The sequence below is a fragment of the Triturus cristatus genome, chromosome 12 (genome assembly GCF_964204655.1).
Source record: "Triturus cristatus chromosome 12, aTriCri1.1, whole genome shotgun sequence".
NCBI lineage: Eukaryota > Metazoa > Chordata > Amphibia > Caudata > Salamandridae > Triturus > Triturus cristatus.
Genome location: NC_140595.1, coordinates 556294998 through 556318079, shown reverse-complemented (window position 1 = coordinate 556318079; position 23082 = coordinate 556294998).

Here is a 23082-nt window from a genome sequence, read left to right as displayed (position 1 = left end):
GTTCCCAGAGTATCCTGCGCCCCACACTAACCAAGCTCCTCAATTTCTAAGACCGAGACCCCATCCTTAGGGCTGCCAGATTAGCTGGGCATCTGAAACTCAAGAACATGACAATTATGTCATTTCCAGACTACACTCAGACAGTCCAGTGCCAACGAGCTTCCATCTTACCAGTAAAGAAAAGACTACGAGAACTACGTATCGAATACTTATTGTTGTTCCAGTCTATCTTCAAAATTCTTGTGGATGGTAAATCCCTCTTCTTCACAGATCCCAGGGAGGCATGCTCCCCCGCCTCTCGGCGAAAGAACAGTGGAGACAAAATCAGGCAACACGGGGCCAATCCCCGTTAACCCCGCTGGCCAAGTCCCCTGCGATGGAACAAGTTATTAATGATCAACGTCGGGCTTTCCAGGCTGCAACATCTCTGGGGATGTTGCCAAGCACATCAAAAGGAGAAAAAAGACCACACATCTTCTTGTGCATATGCTTTGATCACTGATCAGGGGGCCTTTCAAGCCACGCTTGCAGGAATATTAGCAGAAAGTACTGGAAAATCGTGGATACTAGGCAGGGACTACAATTATGTGCTTTACAAAAGTCCAATTGGTCGCACACTGCTCTACCTAACAGCGTGTTGCCCCAAAGAATTGTGGTCCCTGAAGTCAGCGTCGGCGGGTACGCCTATGCCTGAGTCTTGAGTGCAAGTAAGTGTAGTGTTAGCCATCCCTGGACACGTGTTTTGAGGTAGTTGCCTCTCGTCAGCAGGGAGTAGGTGAGTGTGTAGGGTTGCTGTGTAGGCTGCTAAAATAAATGTTCTCAGGTAAAGTACCTCTCGTAGCACTCAGGTGCGTAACCATGAGCTCGTCAGCTCCACCGGCTCAAGGAGCCTGAATATTAACAAAAGTCCAATTGGTCGCACACTGCTCTACCTAACAGCGTGTTGCCCCAAAGAATTGTGGTCCCTGAAGTCAGTGTCGGCGGGTATGCCTATGCCCGAGTCTTGACTGCAAGTAAGTGTAGCATTAGCCATCCCATGACACGTGTTTCGAGGTAGTTGCCTCTCGTCAGCAGGGAGTAGGTGAGTGTGTAGGGTTGCTGTGTAGGCTGCTAAAATAAATGTTCTCAGGTAAAGTACCTCTCGTAGCGCGCAGGTGCGTAACCATGAGCCCGTCAGCTCCACCGGCTCAAGGAGCCTGAATATTAACAAAAGTCCAATTGGTCGCACACTGCTCTACCTAACATCGTGTTGCCCCAAAGAATTGTGGTCCCTGAAGTCAGCGTCAGCGGGTACGCCTATTACCGAGTCTTGAGTGCAAGTAAGTGTAGCATTAGCCATCCCTGGACATGTGTTTCGAGGTAGTTGCCTCTCGTCAGCAGGGAGTAGGTGAGTGTGTAGGGTTGCTGTGTAGGCTGCTAAAATAATGCAGGAATATTAGCAGAAAGAACTGGACAATTGTGGATACTAGGCAGGGACTACAATTATGTGCTAGATCAATTCCACCACCACTCTCACCATCCACTCAATCAGTGCGCTAAGCAAGGTGGGTCCATCAGTGGGTGCTTGTGGATACCTGGAGAACCACGCACCCACACTTCCAAGTCTATTCATTGTATTCTACTCTACACTACCTTTATGTTTGTCTTGACCACATTCTATGTTCCACCTCCATTTTAGACACTGTTGCACATGCAAACTACTCGGGGTGCATCATTTCAGATCATTATGCTCACATAGTGGATGTAGCATGGAATGCTCCAGTTTCCCTGGTACCCATATGACATCTTACCAGGGAAAATCTATCAGGTATTCAGTGAATCCCAAAAGTCACATATCAGACACTACTTCAAAGTAAACCATGCCATGACATACACTAGGGTACTCCAATGGGTTGCTTTTGAGGTTGTCATGAGGGGATATGCATGCAGCAAGTGGCAGCGATTCACCAAGCCCTCAAGATATATTTTGGGAGGCTTAACAACTTATACCCACCCTAGAAAGAGCTGTGATTCGGGATGCCTCCTGAGGTCCCGCACAGACTGAGGACAAAGCTCATTATCCCACTCTCCTGAAGCAACTGCACTGCTTCAATCTCAGTGCCTACGTAGCCAGGATGCATTGGGAGGGAGACAAATCTTGTCACCTCCTCACATGGCTGGTTCGGCAGGATACCCCCTTGGGCCCAATCCTGGAAAAATCTTCAGCTACTGGTGACTGGTTATACACACAGCGCAACATCTTGAATGCATTCTTTGTGAATTACTCCTCTATATACAAGGTGTTCCCTTCGCCAGACATCGATGTGGTCTGTAATTTTTTGGGCAGCACTCACTCTCCCACTCATCTCCAATACTTTCAGAGAGGGCATAGATGCCTGTATTATGATTCCCGAAATTAAGCTGGCCATTCAGGACGTAGCTAGGAATAAAACCCCAGACCTAGCGAGAGCACCTTTGCCACAAGTCTCCTGACTAGATTGGCTGAGATGTTTAATGAAGCCCTTTGGACTGGGGAATGGCCTCCATCCCTCTGAGAATCTCTCATGGTGTCCCTCCCAAAGCCTAACAGGGATTTGACCCAACTATCATTATACAGGCCAATTACCATCCCCAGTGCAGATTATAATATTTCGGGGAAGAGCGTGGCTGATAGGTATGCTCAGATATTATCCAGCTTAATTCACCGATACCAAAATAGTTTTGTTCCAGGATGTAGCACATCTCAAAACATCTGATGTCTGTTTCATGTGATGGACCAAAACCCCCAGCAGTTCCCACATGCAGCCTGCCTGATACTGGATCTTGAAAAAGCTTTTGATACACTCACATGAGATTATCTTCTCCAGGTGTTGGTCAGGCTGGGATGTGAGAAAACACCTCTTAACATACACAAAACTGTTATACACCAACCCTACCTCCAGGATTCGCCTGGTCAGCCTTATCTCACTGACATTTTCCCTGGGCAGAGGCACCACGCAGGGCTGCCCCCACCCCTCCTGCTATTCGCAATAGCTATGGAGCCCCTTGTCGTTCAGCTCAGACTGGAGGTCAGGTCTTTGGGCTCCGCTTAGACGATGCAAACCACATAGTGTCTTTGTATCAGGACAACCTCCTTTTCTACTTCTGTGACGTCCCCTCAGACCTCTTCCCAATGTACAATACACTTCACGCATTTTCACAGTTGATGGTCCTCTGGCTCAATAGGGCCAAATCGTTTGCCTTTCCACTTAGTTGCAGCATAACCCCACTTGAGGTATGCCTCAGAGGGACCCTACTGAACTGGAGAGGTGACACAGTCCACCATATTGGACTTTGCCTCTACCACTCCCCAGCTTATTTATATGAAGGTAACCTATGAAGAGCCATTTCTGCCCCAAAATCTCAAGTGCAGTTCTGGAAAAATGTGTCCTTATGTACAAAGGGAAAAATAGCCCTATCCAAAATGATAATCTCACCCGGGTTGCTCTACTATTTTGTAAATGTCCCCATTACAACCCCCAAGATGCTTTTTCCAGGAATTTGATTCCATGTTAGGGGAGCTTATATGGGGAGATATGCGCTGCCGAATTGCTCTGAAAAAGCTGCAAATGCCTGTAGGCAGAGTCCCATAATTTGAGGCTTACTACTTAGCACGCAATTACAGTGGGTTTCACGGTGGTAAGTGAGGCGGCTTGTGGGAGACGCATGTAATGGATCTGGCCCCCTTACAACATCCACACACCAAAACTTCCTACTCCCCAAAGTTACACTCCAGATCACATGGTCACTGCAAGTCTCAATTTCCGGTAAATGTCTAACAAGGGTTTCCCACCTCACATGCCATATTCCACCCTATGCCCCAGCAGTTTGCCTGCAGGGCCTACCATGATTTCCCTGATCCTATTCAGCCACTGACTGGAGGAGCTGGCATGAACAATCCCTGACCACAGCTGGAGACCTCTTTGTGGATGGCCACTTACCTTCGACCAACTTGTCTCTGACCATGCTGTTCCATGGGGCAGTTTCCCACATACAGACAGCTGTGTAATACATGCTGCATCCTCTGGTCCACTAATGATGAAGTAACCAGAAAACACTCTGTTATACAGATTCTGCTGCATATGGGGACAGGCTATCACCTGACAATGTGGATATATAAAGCCGTACAGGAACATACTGGGTTCCCGTTGGCAGCTCTGAGGGGAAAATGGGAGAATGATATAGGGTGGGAGCTACATGATATGTGGTGGGATCCGGCTTTTGAATTTCCCTAACGAGCGTCTAGGAATGCCTGGTGTAAAAGCAATCCAATTCTCTTTTTTAACCCCTTCGATGCTCATGACGGAGCGGTTCCGTCATGAGCATCGGTTGGGCTGTGCTCATGACGGAACCGCTCCGTCATGAGGACAACCCCTGGGGGAAGCACTGGCGCTCCCCCCCCTGGGGCATCGATCGTGCCCCCACAGACGGGGATGGCAGCGGAAGAGTTTCCGCTGCCACCCCCGAGCCCCCCCACGCTTCCTGGTGACGTCAGCGCGCGCCGACGTCATCAGGAAGCGCTGGGACGCCTGGAAGCCATTTGCTTCCGGGCGTCCCAGCTGCAGCATCTGGTAAGTGGAGCTCTCCGGTGGGGACGCAGGGGCCGCGGCGGTGATTTTGAAAGTATTGAGGCATCGGGGGAGAGGAAAGAGTATTTCCTCTCCCCTGATGTCTCAATACAGGGCATTCCTGCAGCACGATCGCGCACAGCGTCGCGATTGTGCTGCAGGAATGCAACCACTAGGCACCAGGGATGCGTTTTAGCAATAAAGGAAGCGACCCCTTGGGCAAGGGTCGCTTCCAATGGCCCCATTATGTCTGCAAGACTTTTCTGCCCCCTCTGGGGGCAGATCGGTTGAATTTTCTTGCCGTTTCCGCTCCCAGGGGGGCAGAAGAGCCCACTAAACACCAGGGATCATTGTGATATTGTAGGAAGCGACCCCTTGGGCAAGGGTCGCTTTCCTGGGCCCCCAATTTTAATTGAAGACTTTTCTGCCCCCTCTGGGGCAGCTCGGTTTAATTTTGTTGCCGTTTCCGCTCCCAGGGGGGGCAGAAAAGCCCACTAGACACCAGGGATCTTTGTGATATTGTAGGAAGCGACCCCTTGGGCAAGGGTCGCTTCCTGGGGGCTCAAATATTTTTCAAGACTTTTCTGCCCCCTCCTGGGGGCAGATCGGTCTTTTGTGTAGCCGTTTCTGGTCCCAGGGGGGGCAGAAAAGCCCACTAGACACCAGGGAATTAGTGTAAATAAAAATCGAATTGACCCCTTGCTTCCAGGGTGCAATTTTTTATAATATGTATTTGGCCCACCCGCCCCTGGACAGAGTAGCCTTTATTTTCCTGCTGTTTTCTGCCCCACCTGGCACACAACCCGATTGACCATTTGGGTAGTGACTTAGCATGTTATAATGTTTATTGTTATATGTTTTGCGAATTGCAATTGTAATATTTTTTTTTTACTTTTTAGTTCTAGGTGAAGGCGTTTGCTCTTTTCATAGTGCCGTTTTGTTACTGGTGGTTCTGCTGTTTGTGTAGTTTGGTAAGAGACTTTTTTTTTGTACAATGTAAATGTGTTTCATTTCTCTGCATGAATTTTTTTTGCCAATGGTGTAATAATAGCAGTATGTTTGTTTTGTGAGTGTCAAAAACTTTTTGCATTGGTGCTCGATGTGTATTTTGTTGTCTTGTGAGTAATTTGTTTTTTTTTCTTCTTTCTAGTTAGATATCGTTGGTTTTTGCTGTGTCACTGCAGAGTTGGTTTCTGGTGAGTGCAGCTGTCTCTTGTAATTGAATTGTATAGTTTTTGAGTGCATTGATCTTTGTGATAAAGGTACACATTTCTTTACTTACTTGGTTTGCACATTGTTGGTTGTTGTTGACTTGTTTGTGCAGTCTTCTATCTTAGTAAGTATAATGCTAGCCGCAGGATTACTGCTCAGCAGGTTGTTGGTTTGCTGTTTGAGTCTTCCTCTGACCATGGTTCAGAGACTGAATCTGCATCTGAGGGAGAGGAGGCAGGGGACGATTCTGGCAGTGAGTTGTCTCTCCGTATGGAGTCATCGGATGATGAAGATACTCTTAGTGCGGATGAAGTGCCTGTGTTAGAGGAGGAGACTGATGTGCCGATAGTGCGGCAAGAGGCATCTGGGCTGCAGCCTGGGACTGCAAGGCTTCCCGTTGGTGTAGTGCGGCAAGAGGCTTCTGGGCTGCAGCCTGCGGCTGCAAGGCTTCCCGTTGGTGTAGTGCGGCAAGAGGCATCTAGGCTGCAGGCTGGGGCTGCAAGGCTTCCCTTTGAAAGTGATGACCTCTGGGTTGCCCCTGGCATGGTGCAGCCGGCATTGCCAGAGTTTACTGGTGTTCCAGGGTCTAGAATGAATACTGAAAACTTTTTGCCGGTAAATTTTTTTCAGTTGTTTATGGACATTGTGTTTTTGGCAGAGATTGTTGAGCAGACTAATTTGTATGGCGAACAGTTTTTGAGGGACAACAGTGCCAGTCTCAAGCCACACTCTAGAGCTACCCGGTGGACTCCCACAAATGTTGAAGAGATGAAGAAGTTCTTGGGTTTAACTTTTTTGATGGGCTTGCTAAGGAAGCCATCAATGTCTTCATATTGGTCTAGCAGTCCCTTGATGGCAACGTCTATTTTTCCGGCAGTCATGAGTCGTAACAGGTATTTGCTTCTGCTTCGGATGTTGCATTTTGTTGATAATGGTTTAGCGTTGCCACGAGATCACCCTGACTGTGACCGTCTTTTTAAGATTAGACCTGTCCTTTATCACTTTGTTGATCGATTTTCTGAGATTTATGCCCCTGGGAAAGAAATTGCAGTGGATGAGTCTTTGGTGTTGTTCAAGGGCCGCTTGGTTTTTAGGCAATACATTTCTAGTAAGAGGGCACGCTATGGAATAAAGCTATATATGCTGTGTGACAGTAGGACTGGATATGTCTCTAATTTCAGGGTGTACACCGGTAAGGAATCGAGGATTAACCTCCCTGGTTGTCCGTCCACTTTTGGAGTGACTGAGAAAATTGTTTGGGAACTTGGTAGAGGATTTTTTAACAAAGGCCACCATTTATATGTAGATAACTTCCACACTGGTGTGCGGTTGTTCTGGGAATTGGCCAAAGTGGACACTGTTGCTTGTGGCACAATCCGCTCTAACCGTAAAGGTTTCCCGAAAGAACTTGTTTGTCAAAAGCTTGTGCGGGGACAGTGCAGTGCGTTGCGTTGCTAGGAGCTTCTTGCTGTGAAGTTTTCAGACAGGAGAGATGTCTACATGCTGACTAGCATCCATGATGAAAGCACTGCACCTGTGACTGTTTGGGGTCAGGTCGCTGAAGCGCGCAAACCTGTGTGCATTTTAGACTACAATAGGCACATGGGTGGTGTTGACAGAGTAGATCAGAGGTTGGAACCTTACACTGCTCTTCGTAAGGCTTACATTTGGTACAAGAAGTTGGCTATCCATCTTTTCCACTTGGCAATGTTTAATGCTTTTGTTGTGTTCCAGGATTCTTGCCCTGAGTCAAAGATGACTTTTGCTAAGTTTCAGGAGTCTGTAATAGGCAGCCTTGTTGTAGTGGAACAGGCAAGTGTTCCTAGAGTTGGAGTGGTGGAGGATGTTGCTAGATTGAAAGATCGCCACTTTCCAGATCACATTCCTCCCACACCCTCAAAAGATTTTCCCAGTAGGAGATGTAGAGTCTGTTGGCAAAGAGGTACGCGGAAGGAGAGTCGTATGTACTGCCCCGACTGTCCTTCTCATCCTGAACTGTGTCTTCCTGCTTGTTTTAGAGCGTACAACACGCGAAAGAATTATTGGGAGCATTCATGAGTGGTAAAGTGAACTGCCTAGTCTGTATTCTTTGGATAATTTGATTCTGTTTCAAGGTTGGTGTTAGTGCAATGTATTTAGTTGCTGATTTTCTGTTAGAAGATTTGTATCTATTTGTGATTTATTTGTGTTTTTATTTTTTTCTAAAAAAATCCTAAATGTGATGGCGGTGTGTGTAGGCTTGCGCTTGGCTGTTGGTGTGTGTGGACTGGCACTTGGTTGGTGGTGTGCGTGGAATGGTGCTTGGCTGGCGGTGAGCGTGGACTGGTGGTGTGCATGGACTGGCGGTGTGCGTGGACTGGTGCGTGGCTGGTGGTGTGCGTGGACTGGAGCTTGGCTGGCGGTGTGCGTGGAATGGTGCTTGGCTGCCAGTGTGCGTAGACTGGTACTCGGCTGGCGGTGTGCGTGGACTGGTGGTGTGTGCAGACTGGTGCTTGGCTGGTGGTGTCTGTGGACTGGAGCTTGGCTGGTGGTGTGCATGGACTGGAGCTTGGCAGGCGGTGTGCGTGGAATGGTGCTTGGCTGGCGGTGTGCGTGGACTGGTACTTGGCTGGCGGTGTGTGTGGACTGGTGGTGTGTGTGGACTGGTGCTTGGCTGGAGGTGTCCGTGGACTGGAGCTTGGCTGGCGGTGTGCGTGGATTGGCGATTGGCTGGCGGTGTGCCTGGACTGGCGCTTGGCTGGCGGTGTGCCTGGACTGGTGCTTGGCTAGCGGTGTGCGTGGACTGGCGCTCTGCTAGCAGAGTGTGTGGACTGGCGCTCTGCTAGCGGTGTGTGTGGACTGGAGCTCGGCTGGCTGTGTGTGAGTAGTGACTTTCTGCTGGTCACTACACACACTGCTAGCTGAGTGCCACTCCACGCAATCCATCAGCATGTGTAGTTGCTGTGTCTGGATTGTGGGCGTGTGAAAGTGATGGGCCCTTGAATGGCGCTGTGTGCTGGTGTGAGTTTTGTTATGTGATGGGCCCGCGGCTGGCGCTGTGAATGGCTTTGTACGTCTCACATGTATGAAAGGTGTATGAATGGCTTGTAAAGAGGTTGGTGCCTTGTCGTGGCTTTACAGCTCACGAGCTGTGAGTCAATGGTTCAGTTTCTCGCCCTTTCAATTATTACCAGTGCATTTCATGTTTTGTGAAATCACTTGCTAATACAGTTGTATCTACTGAACCATCACTCACCCTCGTGCCAAATCCAACCAGTATGTGTGTGTGCTTGCGGATTAGATGGCTGTGCAGTAATATTTGTCTTTCTGAAGCAGGGTGTACCTTGTCCCTTTTTGGTGAATTTTGTACAGTGTTGCTTTTGTACCTGGTGGTGTGAATGGTCTTGTTTGTATCACGTATGAAAGGTGTGTGAATGGCCTGTAAAGTGGTTGGTGCCTTGACGTGGCTTTACAGCTCACGAGCTGCGAGTCATTGGTTTGTTTTTTTGTGAATTTAATTATTGACAGTGCATTTCATTTTTGTGAAATCTCTAGTTAATAAAATTTAATACACTGAACCATGACTCGCCCTCGTGCCAAATCCAACCAGTATGTGTGTGTGTTTGAGGAATAGATGGTTGTGAAGCAATGTTTGTCTTTCGTTTCTCTGCCAAGGTACAATTTCCATGTAAGACTAACCCACCAACTGTAGATATTGTCGAAAACCCATGGGAGTTCATGGTGATGTCTCTTTTGTGAATTCAAAAAAAATTTTTTATCCCCAATGTCCTTCAAACCTCAAAATGTCTGCCACATTTTCTTTGCAATTTTACTCCAAAATTCTTACGCTGTAGGAACAATAGTTAAACTGGTTTTGCAAGGGGCGTCACTTTGGTTTTTGACCCGGTGCTCGGCGGCCATCTAGGGAAACCTACCAAACCCACACATTTCTGAAAACTAGACACCCGGCATCTTCCAGGGAGGTATGGCTTGCTTGGATCCCCCAACGTTTCCTTACCCAGAATCCCCTGCAAACCTCAATTTTAGCTGAAAAAATCACTTTTTTCACACATTTTGGGGTGGGAAAGTTGTGGCATCACCGGGCTCACACAAATTTACCACCACCCAGCGTTCCCCCAGGTCTCCCGGTAAAAATGGTGCCTCACTTGTGTGGGAGGCCCAAGTACCCGCGGCAGGCAGGGGCCCAAAACGTAGTGAGGCGACATTTGGGATAGGCAATGTTGATGTCGCCTCACTACGCTTACTTCAGGGACCACAACTCTTTGGGGCTACATGCTGGTAGGTGGAACAGTGTGCGACCAATTGGACTTTTGTTAATATTCAGGCTCCTTGAGCCGGTGGAGCTGACGAGCTCATGGTTACGCACCTGCGCGCTACGAGAGGTACTTTACCTGAGAACACTTATTTTAGCAGCCTACACAGCAACCCTACACACTCACCTACTCCCTGCTGACGAGAGGCAACTACCTCGAAACACGTGTCCAGGGATGGCTAACGCTAGACTTACTTGCACTCAAGACTCTGGCATAGGCGTACCCGCCGACGCTGACTTCAGGGACCACAACTCTTTGGGGCTACACGCTGGTAGGTGGAGCAGTGTTCGACCAATTGGACTTTTGTTAATATTCAGGCTCCTTGAGCCGGTGGAGCTGACGAGCTCATGGTTACGCACCTGCGCGCTACGAGAGGTACTTTACCTGAGAACACTTATTTTAGCAGCCTACACAGCAACCCTACACACTCACCTACTCCCTGCTGACAAGAGGCAACTACCTCGAAACACGTGTCCAGGGATGGCTAACGCTACACTTACTTGCACTCAAGACTCGGGCATAGGCGTACCCGCCGACGCTGACTTCAGGGACCACAACTCTTTGGGGCTACACGCTGGTAGGTGGAGCAGTGTGCGACCAATTGGACTTTTGTTAATATTCAGGCTCCTTGAGCCGGTGGAGCTGAGGAGCTCATGGTTACGCACCTGCGCGCTACGAGAGGTACTTTACCTGAGAACACTTATTTTAGCAGCCTACACAGCAACCCTACACACTCACCTACTCCCTGCTGACGAGAGGCAACTACTTCGAAACACGTGTCCAGGGATGGCTAACGCTACACTTACTTGCACTCAAGACTCGGGCATAGGTGTACTCGCCGACGCTGACTTCAGGGACCACAACTCTTTGGGGCTACACGCTGGTAGGTGGAGCAGTGTGCGACCAATTGGACTTTTGTTAATATTCAGGCTCCTTGAGCCGGTGGAGCTGACGAGCTCATGGTTACGCACCTGCGCGCTACGAGAGGTACTTTACCTGAGAACACTTATTTTAGCAGCCTACACAGCAACCCTACACACTCACCTACTCCCTGCTGACGAGAGGCAACTACCTCGAACCACGTGTCCAGGGATGGCTAACGCTACACTTACTTGCACTCAAGACTCGGGCATAGGCGTACCCGCTGACGCTGACTTCAGGGACCACAACTCTTTGGGGCTACACGCTGGTAGGTGGAGCAATGTGCAACCAATTGGACTTTTGTTAATATTCAGGCTCCTTGAGCCGGTGGAGCTGACGAGCTCATGGTTACGCACCTGCGCGCTACGAGAGGTACTTTACCTGAGAACACTTATTTTAGCAGCCTACACAGCAACCCTACACACTCACCTACTCCCTGCTGACGAGAGGCAACTACCTCGAAACACATGTCCAGGGATGGCTAACGCTACACTTACTTGCACTCAAGACTCGGGCATAGGCGTACCCGCCGACGCTGACTTCAGGGACCACAACTCTTTGGGGCTACACGCTGGTAGGTGGAGCAGTGTGCGACCAATTGGACTTTTGTTAATATTCAGGCTCCTTGAGCCGGTGGAGCTGACGAGCTCATGGTTACGCACCTGCGCGCTACGAGAGGTACTTTACCTGAGAACACTTATTTTAGCAGCCTACACAGCAACCCTACACACTCACCTACTCCCTGCTGACGAGAGGCAACTACCTCGAAACACGTGTCCAGGGATGGCTAACGCTACACTTACTTGCACTCAAGACTCGGGCATAGGCGTACCCGCCGACGCTGACTTCAGGGACCACAACTCTTTGGGGCTACATGCTGGTAGGTGGAGCAGTGTGCGACCAATTGGACTTTTGTTAATATTCAGGCTCCTTGAGCCGCTGGAGCTGACGAGCTCATGGTTACGCACCTGCGCGCTACGAGAGTTACTTTACCTGAGAACACTTATTTTAGCAGCCTACACAGCAACCCTACACACTCACCTACTCCCTGCTGACGAAAGGCAACTACCTCGAAACACGTGTCCAGGGATGGCTAACGCTACACTTACTTGCACTCAAGACTCGGGCATAGGTGTACTCGCCGACGCTGACTTCAGGGACCACAACTCTTTGGGGCTACACGCTGGTAGGTGGAGCAGTGTGCGACCAATTGGACTTTTGTTAATATTCAGGCTCCTTGAGCCGGTGGAGCTGACGAGCTCATGGTTACGCACCTGCGCGCTACGAGAGGTACTTTACCTGAGAACACTTATTTTAGCAGCCTACACAGCAACCCTACACACTCACCTACTCCCTGCTGACGAGAGGCAACTACCTCGAAACACATGTCCAGGGATGGCTAACGCTACACTTACTTGCACTCAAGACTCGGGCATAGGCGTACCCGCCGACGCTGACTTCAGGGACCACAACTCTTTGGGGCTACACGCTGGTAGGTGGAGCAGTGTGCGACCAATTGGACTTTTGTTAATATTCAGGCTCCTTGAGACGGTGGAGCTGACGAGCTCATGGTTACGCACCTGCGCGCTACGAGAGGTACTTTACCTGAGAACACTTATTTTAGCAGCCTACACAGCAACCCTACACACTCACCTACTCCCTGCTGACGAGAGGCAACTACCTCGAAACACGTGTCCAGGGATGGCTAACGCTACACTTACTTGCACTCAAGACTCGGGCATAGGCATACCCGCCGACGCTGACTTCAGGGACCACAACTCTTTGGGGCTACACGCTGGTAGGTGGAGCAGTGTGCGACCAATTGGACTTTTGTTAATATTCAGGCTCCTTGAGCCGGTGGAGCTGACGAGCTCATGGTTATGCACCTGCGCGCTACGAGAGGTACTTTACCTGAGAACACTTATTTTAGCAGCCTACACAGCAACCCTACACACTCACCTACTCCCTGCTGACGAGAGGCAACTACCTCGAAACACGTGTCCAGGGATGGCTAACGCTACACTTACTTGCACTCAAGACTCGGGCATAGGCGTACCCGCTGACGCTGACTTCAGGGACCACAACTCTTTGGGGCTACACTCTGGTAGGTGGAGCAGTGTGCGACCAATTGGAATTTTGTTAATATTCAGGCTCCTTGAGCCGGTGGAGCTGACGAGCTCATGGTTACGCACCTGCGCGCTACGAGAGGTACTTTACCTGAGAACACTTATTTTAGCAGCCTACACAGCAACCCTACACACTCACCTACTCCCTGCTGATGAGAGGCAACTACCTCGAAACACGTGTCCAGGGATGGCTAACGCTACACTTACTTGCACTCAAGACTCGGGCATAGGCGTACCCGCCGACGCTGACTTCAGGGACCACAACTCTTTGGGGCTACACGCTGGTAGGTGGAGCAGTGTGCGACCAATTGGACTTTTGTTAATATTCAGGCTCCTTGAGCCGGTGGAGCTGACGAGCTCATGGTTACGCACCTGCGCGCTACGAGAGGTACTTTACCTGAGAACACTTATTTTAGCAGCCTACACAGCAACCCTACACACTCACCTACTCCCTGCTGACGAGAGGCAACTACCTCGAAACACGTGTCCAGGGATGCCTAACGCTACACTTATTTGCACTCAAGACTCAGGCATAGGCGTACCCGCCGACGCTGACTTCAGGGACCACAACTCTTTGGGGCTACACGCTGGTAGGTGGAGCAGTGTGCGACCAATTGGACTTTTGTTAATATTCAGGCTCCTTGAGCCGGTGGAGCTGATGAGCTCATGGTTACGCACCTGCGCGCTACGAGAGGTACTTTACCTGAGAACACTTATTTTAGCAGCCTACACAGCAACCCTACACACTCACCTACACCCTGCTGACGAGAGGCAACTTCCTCGAAACACGTGTCCAGGGATGGCTAAGGCTACACTTACTTGCACTCAAGACTCGGGCATAGGCGTACCCGCCGACGCTGACTTCAGGGACCACAACTCTTTGGGGCTACACACTGGTAGGTGGAGCAGTGTGCCACCAATCGGACTTTTGTTAATATTCAGGCTCCTTGAGCCGGTGGAGCTGACGAGCTCATGGTTACGCACCTGCGCGCAACGAGAGGTACTTTACCTGAGAACACTTATTTTAGCAGCCTACTCAGCAACCCTACACACTCACCTACTCCCTGCTGACGAGAGGCAACTACCTCGAAACACGTGTCCAGGGATGGCTAACGCTACACTTACTTGCACTCAAGACTCGGGCATAGGCGTACCCGCTGACGCTGACTTCAGGGACCACAACTCTTTGGGGCTACACGCTGGTAGGTGGAGCAGTGTGCGACCAATTGGACTTTTGTTAATATTCAGGCTCCTTGAGCCGGTGGAGCTGACGAGCTCATGGTTACGCACCTGCGCGCTACGAGAGGTACTTTACCTGAGAACACTTATTTTAGCAGCCTACACAGCAACCCTACACACTCACCTACTCCCTGCTGACGAGAGGCAACTACCTCGAAACACGTGTCCAGGGATGGCTAACGCTACACTTATTTGCACTCAAGACTCGGGCATAGGCGTACCCGCCGACGCTGACTTCAGGGACCACAACTCTTTGGGGCTACACACTGGTAGGTGGAGCAGTGTGCGACCAATCGGACTTTTGTTAATATTCAGCCTCCTTGAGCCGGTGGAGCTGACGAGCTCATGGTTACGCACCTGCGCGCTACGAGAGGTACTTTACCTGAGAACACTTATTTTAGCAGCCTACACAGCAACCCTACACACTCACCTACTCCCTGCTGACGAGAGGCAACTACCTCGAAACACATGTCCAGGGATGGCTAACGCTACACTTACTTGCACTCAAGACTCGGGCATAGGCGTACCCGCCGACGCTGACTTCAGGGACCACAACTCTTTGGGGCTACACGCTGGTAGGTGGAGCAGTGTGCGACCAATTGGACTTTTGTTAATATTCAGGCTCCTTGAGCCGGTGGAGCTGACGAGCTCATGGTTACGCACCTGCGCGCTACGAGAGGTACTTTACCTGAGAACACTTATTTTAGCAGCCTACACAGCAACCCTACACACTCACCTACTCCCTGCTGATGAGAGGCAACTACCTCGAAATACGTGTCCAGGGATGGCTAACGCTACACTTACTTGCACTCAAGACTCGGGCATAGGCGTACCCGCCGACGCTGACTTCAGGGACCACAACTCTTTGGGGCTACACGCTGGTAGGTGGAGCAGTGTGCGACCAATTGGACTTTTGGTAATATTCAGGCTCCTTGAGCCGGTTGAGCTGACGAGCTCATGGTTACGCACCTGCGCACTACGAGAGGTACTTTACCTGAGAACACTTATTTTAGCAGCCTACACAGCAACCCTACACACTCACCTACTCCCTGCTGACGAGAGGCAACTACCTCGAAACACGTGTCCAGGGATGGCTAACGCTACACTTATTTGCACTCAAGACTCGGGCATAGGCGTACCCGCCGACGCTGACTTCAGGGACCACAACTCTTTGGGGCTACACACTGGTAGGTGGAGCAGTGTGCGACCAATCGGACTTTTGTTAATATTCAGGCTCCTTGAGCCGGTGGAGCTGACGAGCTCATGGTTACGCACCTGCGCGCAACTAGAGGTACTTTACCTGAGAACACTTATTTTAGCAGCCTACACAGCAACCCTACACACTCACCTACTCCCTGCTGACGAGAGGCAACTACCTCGAAACACGTGTCCAGGGATGGCTAACGCTACACTTACTTGCACTCAAGACTCGGGCATAGGCGTACCCGCCGACGCTGACTTCAGGTACCACAACTCTTTGGGGCTACACGCTGGCAGGTGGAGCAGTGTGCGACCAATTGGACTTTTGTTAATATTCAGGCTCCTTGAGCCGGTGGAGCTGACGAGCTCATGGTTACGCACCTGCGCGCTACGAGAGGTACTTTACCTGAGAACACTTATTTTAGCAGCCTACACAGCAACCCTACACACTCACCTACTCCCTGCTGACGAGAGGCAACTACCTCGAAACACGTGTCCAGGGATGGCTAACGCTACACTTACTTGCACTCAAGACTCGGGCATAGGCTTACCCGCCGACGCTGACTTCAGGGACCACAACTCTTTGGGGCTACACGCTGGTAGGTGGAGCAGTGTGCGACCAATTGGACTTTTGTTAATATTCAGGCTCCTTGAGCCGGTGGAGCTGACGAGCTCATGATTACGCACCTGCGCGCTACAAGAGGTACTTTACCTGAGAACACTTATTTTAGCAGCCTACACAGCAACCCTACACACTCACCTACTCCCTGCTGACGAGAGGCAACTACCTCGAAACACGTGTCCAGGGATGGCTAACGCTACACTTATTTGCACTCAAGACTCGGGCATAGGCGTACCCACCGACGCTGACTTCAGGGACCACAACTCTTTGGGGCTACACGCTGGTAGGTGGAGCAGTGTGCGACCAATTGGTTCAACGTCAGATTAAGCCAAGAATGTAAGGAATGCACTTAACTGACGAGCAGTGAAGAAAGAGGAGGCAGAAGGAACGTCACAATATTAGATACGATGGACTGTGATATGATTGGACTATAGTTGCCTTTGAGACTACCCCCCTAATGGTTCATGGGTTGTGTAGTTTTTTGTTTACTGATTGTTGTGTTACTTTTTCTTTGAACTGCTATGCAAATAAAGTGAGGAAAGATATGCATAATCCTCGCCTCCGTCCTGCCATAGAATTCATTAAACTTTATTCGATCTGATTTAGAAACATAGATCATAAAAGTGTACATAAAAACAGTAAATCCTCTTCCCTAATACAATACAGTGAGAATTAATTAAAACCAGTAGGTAAAAACGGGTGTTACAAAGCCAGGTTCAGAGCAACTTCAGGTTAACAGAATCGTAAAGTTCAATGTTTCGCAAGATCAATCTCATGTACTTTGTGCAAAATACACAATAAGGGGTCCAAGTAAGATGTAACACTCCAATACCTGACCAGTCTGCACTATATAAAACTGCAGAAAAACTAAAAATAAAAAATTGTTTGCACATTTCTGTCATTGGGCTATATTTGGGCTACATCTGGGTTATATTTGTGCTACATTTGGGCTCTTTTTTCTCTGGTGGCCATCTTGGGAGACTTATTTGTTATGAATTTTCCTAATTTCCTCCTTTACTGCAGTCTCATCTGTAGGAAATGCTTTCAGTTTTTTACTTTGATTCCATCAAGAAGGCATTCAGATGTGTCACACATTTGCCATAAATTCAGATTGTTAGCACTCTAGTTGTTCATTAGATCACTGTAGTAAATCTACTGCTCACCAGGGAGTTAACTGGAAGTCTACCGCTGGTATTGAAAGTGATTGTTTCAGTCTGCAAGGATTTGAGATCTCATTTAAAACATGCCCTAAATTATCTTTCTGCAGCACTAACCATAATTTCTATGGCAAAATGAACCCCCTCATTTTGTTCCTTTTTAAATTAAATGTTTTAAGTGTTACCAGTCTATTCCAATCAAGATGGCTTCAGGTGTGCCATAATTTTGTCATAAGTAAGACTGTTAGCTCTCTAGTTGTTCTTTAGAACACTCTGGGAAGCTGCAATAGAACACAAAGTCATCAACTGACAGGCTGCTCCTGTTGAAATATAACAGGAAGATATTTGAGATCTCACTTAAAACATGTCCTAATTTTTCTTTATACAGCACTAACCATGATTTCTATGGCAACATGAACCCCCTCATTTTGCTCCTTTTTAAATTAAATGTTTTAAGTGTTACCAGTTCATTCCAATCAAGATGGCTTCAGGTGTGCCATAATTGTGTCATAAGTAAGACTGTTAGTGCTCTAGGTGTTATTTAGAACACTCTGGGAAGCTGCAGTAGAACACAAAGGCATCAACTAACAGGCTGCTCCTGTTGAAATATAACAGGAAGATATTTGAGATCACACTTGAAACATGTCCTAATTTTTCTTTCTACAGCACTAACCATAATTTCTATGACAAAATGAACCCCTCAATTTGTTCCTTTTCAAATTAAATTTTTTAAGACTACACAGTTTATTCCAATCAAGATGGCTTCAGGTGTGCCATAATTTTGTCATAACTAAGCTCTCTAGTTGTTCTTGAGAACACTCTGGGAAGCTGCAGTAGAACACAAAGGCATCAACTGACAGGCTGCTCCTGTTGAAATATAACAGGAATACATTTGAGATCACACTTGAAACATGTCCTAATTTTTCTTTCTACAGCACTAACCATAATTTCTATGACAAAATGAACCCCACCATTTTGTTCCTTTTTAAATTAAATGTTTTAAGAGTTGCCAGCTTTTTCCAATCAAGATTGCTTCAAGTGTGCCATAATTTTGTCATAGGTAAGACTGTTAGCGCTCTAGTTGTTCTTTAGAACACTCTGGGAAGCTGCAGTAGAACACAAAGGCATCAACTGACAGGCTGCTCCTGTTGAAATATAACAGGAAGATATTTGAGATCTCACTTGAAACATGTCCTAATTTTTCTTTTTACAGTACTAACTATAATTTCTATGACAAAATGAACCCCTCATTTTGTTCCTTTTTAAATGAAATGTTTTAAGTGTTACCAGTTTATTCCAATCAAGATGGCTTCAGGTGTGCCATACTTTTGTCATAAGTAGGGCTGTTAGCGCTCTAGTTGTTATTTAGAACTCTCTGGGAAGCTATAGTAGAACACAAAGGCCTCAACTGACAGGCTGCTCCTGTTGAAATATAACATGAAGATATTTGAGATCACTCTTGAAACATGTCCTAATTTTTCTTTCTACAACACTAGCCATAATTTCTATGACAAAATGAACCCCATCATTTTGTTCCTTTTTAAATTAAATGTTTTAAGTGTTACCAGTTTATTCCAATCAAGATGGCTTCAGGTGTTCCATACTTTTGTCATAAGTAAGGCTGTTAGCGCTCTAGTTGTTCTTTAGAACACCTGGGAAGCTGCTGTAGAACACAAAGTTTTTGCCCTTGTTGGATGTACATGATTTACTGAGAATGACAAACTTCATTATCACATGACTGAGAAAGATAATGTGAATTTACAGAAAATATGCTCTCATTTTAGCTTCAGTTTTCTCTCAAACATGATTCATGATATCCCAGCAGAAGGTTTTTCACAGGGTAAAATCACCTTAGAACACACCACAATTCCTGAAATTAGTATGGTACCATCAACAAATGAATTCTAATGTAACTAAAGTCTGTTATCACCCTTTATAGTTCTCCTTTTGGTAACCCTCAAAATCTTCGATTCACTACAATGCATTTTAATGGGCTACTATCATGTATATTGGTCCCAAGATGGCTGCCAGCAATTCCAGGATCGAGTGCTGACAGCCAATCAGATCTCACGATGAGATGTGTCGTTAGGCTCCGCACAGATATTGAAACTTTTTCTTTTTCTAATTTCTCATGAACTACTGAACGGATTTACAGCATTTAACAAAAAGGGATCTTTCTGAACCAAGGGCTACCTTTTCTCCAAATTTGGTGTAATTCCGTTCAGCAATTTGGGCTGTAGCCGTGTCTAAAGTTTCCTATGGGAATTACCATGGAGAAAACACGTTTTGGGACCCCCCTTTGTTCTCGGCCCCCGCTTGCCAAATCACCCCGAAACTTTAGGGATAGGAGCTGACCGGAGCGTCCCACAAGTTTTGAAAATTTCACGAAGATTCGTCAACCGACGCCAAAGGTATTGGGAAAAGAATGTTATGATTTTCCTATGGATAATAGGTCCTAGCTATAACTACCTACTGGCAACTGCCAGTAGGTAATATGTATATATATATAGATAGTTATAGTTAGGACCGTGTTTCCAGAGGAAATCCGCAACATTCTATTTGGAATAACTTTGGCGCCGGTTGACGAATCCTCGCAAACTTTTCAAAATAGGTAGGGCGCTCCGCTCCGCTCCTACCCTGAAAGTCTCGGGGTGATTCGTCAAGCGGGGGCCGAGAAAAAAGGGGGGTCCCAAAACACGTTGTCCCCATTCATTTTTCCATAGGGACCTTTAGTCCAAGGTACAGCCCGAACGGCTGAACAGAATTACTTGAAATTTGGCAGAGAGGTAGTCCTCAGGTCAGGGAAGTGCCTTTTGCAGGTCTGGTGTCAATCTGTTCAGTAGTTCCTGAGAAAATCAAAAGTAAAATCATATATATATGTGGGCGGAGCCTAACCACACATCTCATCCTGAGATCTGATTGGCTGTCAGCACTTCATCCAAGAAGTGTTGGCAGCCATCTTGGGACCAATATACATTATAGCACCTCATTAAAAAGCATTGCAGTTAATAGAAGGTTTTAAGACTTTAGTTACATTATAAATCATTTGTTGATCGTACCATACTCATTTTAGGAATTGTGGTATGTTCTAAGGTGATTTCACCATGTGAAAAAGCCTTCTGCTGGGATATCATGATTGAGAGAAAAATATTTTCTCATGCTTTTCCCACAGAGGTTTGGAAGGTGATCTATAAGCTAACCTGAGAGCTTATTTTCTGTAAATTCACATTATCTTTCTCAGTCATGTGAGAATGAAGTCTGACATTCTCAGTAAAACATGTACATCCAACAAGGGCAGAGACTGTCAGTTGATTCCTTTGTGTTCTACTGCAGCTTCCCAGAGTGTTCCAAAGAACAACTAGAGCGCTAACAGTCCTACTTATGATAAACGTATGGAATACCTGAAGCCATCTTGCTTGGATTAAAGTGGTAACTCTTAAAACATTTAATTTAAAAAGGAACAAAATGAGGGGGTTCATTTTTCCATAAAAAGTATGATTAGTGCTGCAGAAAGAAAAATTAGGACACATTTTGAGTGACTTCTCAAATCCTCTTCTATTTCATTAAAAAATTCTGACATGCAGACTGAAACATGCACTTTCAATACCAGCAGCAGTTTTCCCTGGTGAGCAGTAGCTTTACTACAGTGATCTAATGAGCAAAAAGAGTGCTAACATTCTGAATTTATGGCACATGTGTGACACATCTGAATGCCTTCTTGATGGAATCAAAGTAAAAAACTGAAAGTATTTCCTACTGAGGAGACTGCAGTAAATGAGGAGATTAGGAAACTTCCTAACAAATAAGTATCCCAAGATGGCCACCAGAGACAAAAGAGCCCAAATGTAGCCCAAATATCACCCAGATGTAGCCCAAGTATAGCCCAATGACAGAATGTCCCAGAGTGTTCTTAAAAACAACTAGAGCGCTTACTGTCTTCATTATGACAAAAGTATGGCACACCTGAAGCCATCTTGATTGGAATAAACTGGTAACACTTAAAACATTTAATTTAAAAAGGAACACAATGAGGGGGTTCATTTTGCCATAGAAATTATGATTAATGCTGAAGAAAGAAAATGAGGGCACATTTTGAGTGACTTCTCAAATCCTCTTCTATTTCATTAAAAAATTCTGACATGCAGACTGAAACATGCACTTTTAATACCAGGAGCAGACTTCCATGGTGAACAGTAGTTTTACTACAGTGATCTAATGAGCAACTAGAGTGCTAACATTCAGAATTTATGGCAAATGTGTGACATATCTGAATACCTTCATGATGGAATCAAAGTAAAAAACCGAAAGCATTTCCTACTGAGGAGACTGCAGTACATGAGGAAATTAGGAAACTTCATAACAAATAAATCTCCCAAGATGGCCACCGGAGACAAAAGAGCCCAAATGTAGCCCAAAATCACCCAGATGTAGCCCAAATATAGCCCAATGACAGAAGTGTGCAAAACACTTATTATTTTGTGTTTTTGCAGTGTTATATAGTGCAGACTTGTCAGGTATTGGAGTGCTTTACATGAGCATTGGTTACATCACACAAGAACAAATTCATTTTGGTTGTAGACATGGGGAGACTAAGTAATTTGACCAGAATCACAGAATGTCGAGCTGAAGCAGAAACTCCAACCTGGTTCCCCAGTTGCAAAGTCTGCAGTTCTGGAAGTAACACCACATCCTCTCCCCTAAGTGCAACATTTAATCAAGTGGTCAACTGGATAAAAAAACATAAAGATAACAAATAATTTAAAAGTGCTTTGTCGCTATTTGAAAACTCAGAAAATATGTCCTTATTTTAGTCTTTTAGAGCACTAACCATAATTTTAATGCCAATCAGACCCTCTCATTCTACAGGAAATGCTCTAGGTATTACAGTTTTGATTACATCAAGATGACGTCAGGCGTTCCACACTTTTGTAATAAATATAGAATGTTAGTAATCTAGTTGTTCATTAGGATACTGTTGAGAGGCAGAGGCCAGGGCCACTGACTCTGAAAATTGAAGGCAGGTAGGAGGGTACAAAGGCAACAATTTAACCACACTGAGCAGGCAGGAAGGGCCGTGGCAGCACAACAGACTATGGAGGGCAGTGGAAAGGGGGGCAGGGGCAACAAACCAACAATACAGGACTTGCAAGAGAGGCTGTGGCAATGTAATAGACCATTGTGGGCAGAAGGAGGAGGCAATGGTAGTACAACCATACATGCCAACAGACCCGATTCAGCCAGGAAACGTCCAATGTTTTTAAGCTCAAATGGGCTTTATTTGATCTGTCTCCTGTCTACAATCTCCTCTTTTTCAACGTAACTCAAAGGGGAAAATCAATACCCCAGTTTTTTTTCAAAATCTCCCTCTTACCAAGTTCAAAATGTTCGCAAGTATGGTACATTGGATCATGGAAGGAAATGGGGTAGGTACATGGACTTGGATAACAGAGGACAGGAGGGACATGGAGAGGTGCACCAAACTGACCCTGCAGGGCAGGCATCAGGGTTTGCAGCAGCACAATACACCACACAGGGCATGCGGGAAGGGAGTGCAGCACAACAATCCATAGAAAGCAAGAGGGAGGGGACAGGACCATGCACATGGACAACAGAGAACAGAGGGGCAAGAGGCAATGGTAGCTAGCTGACCATAATGGACAGACAGGAGAGAAAGCTGCAGCGTAACAGACCATAAAGGGCAGGAGG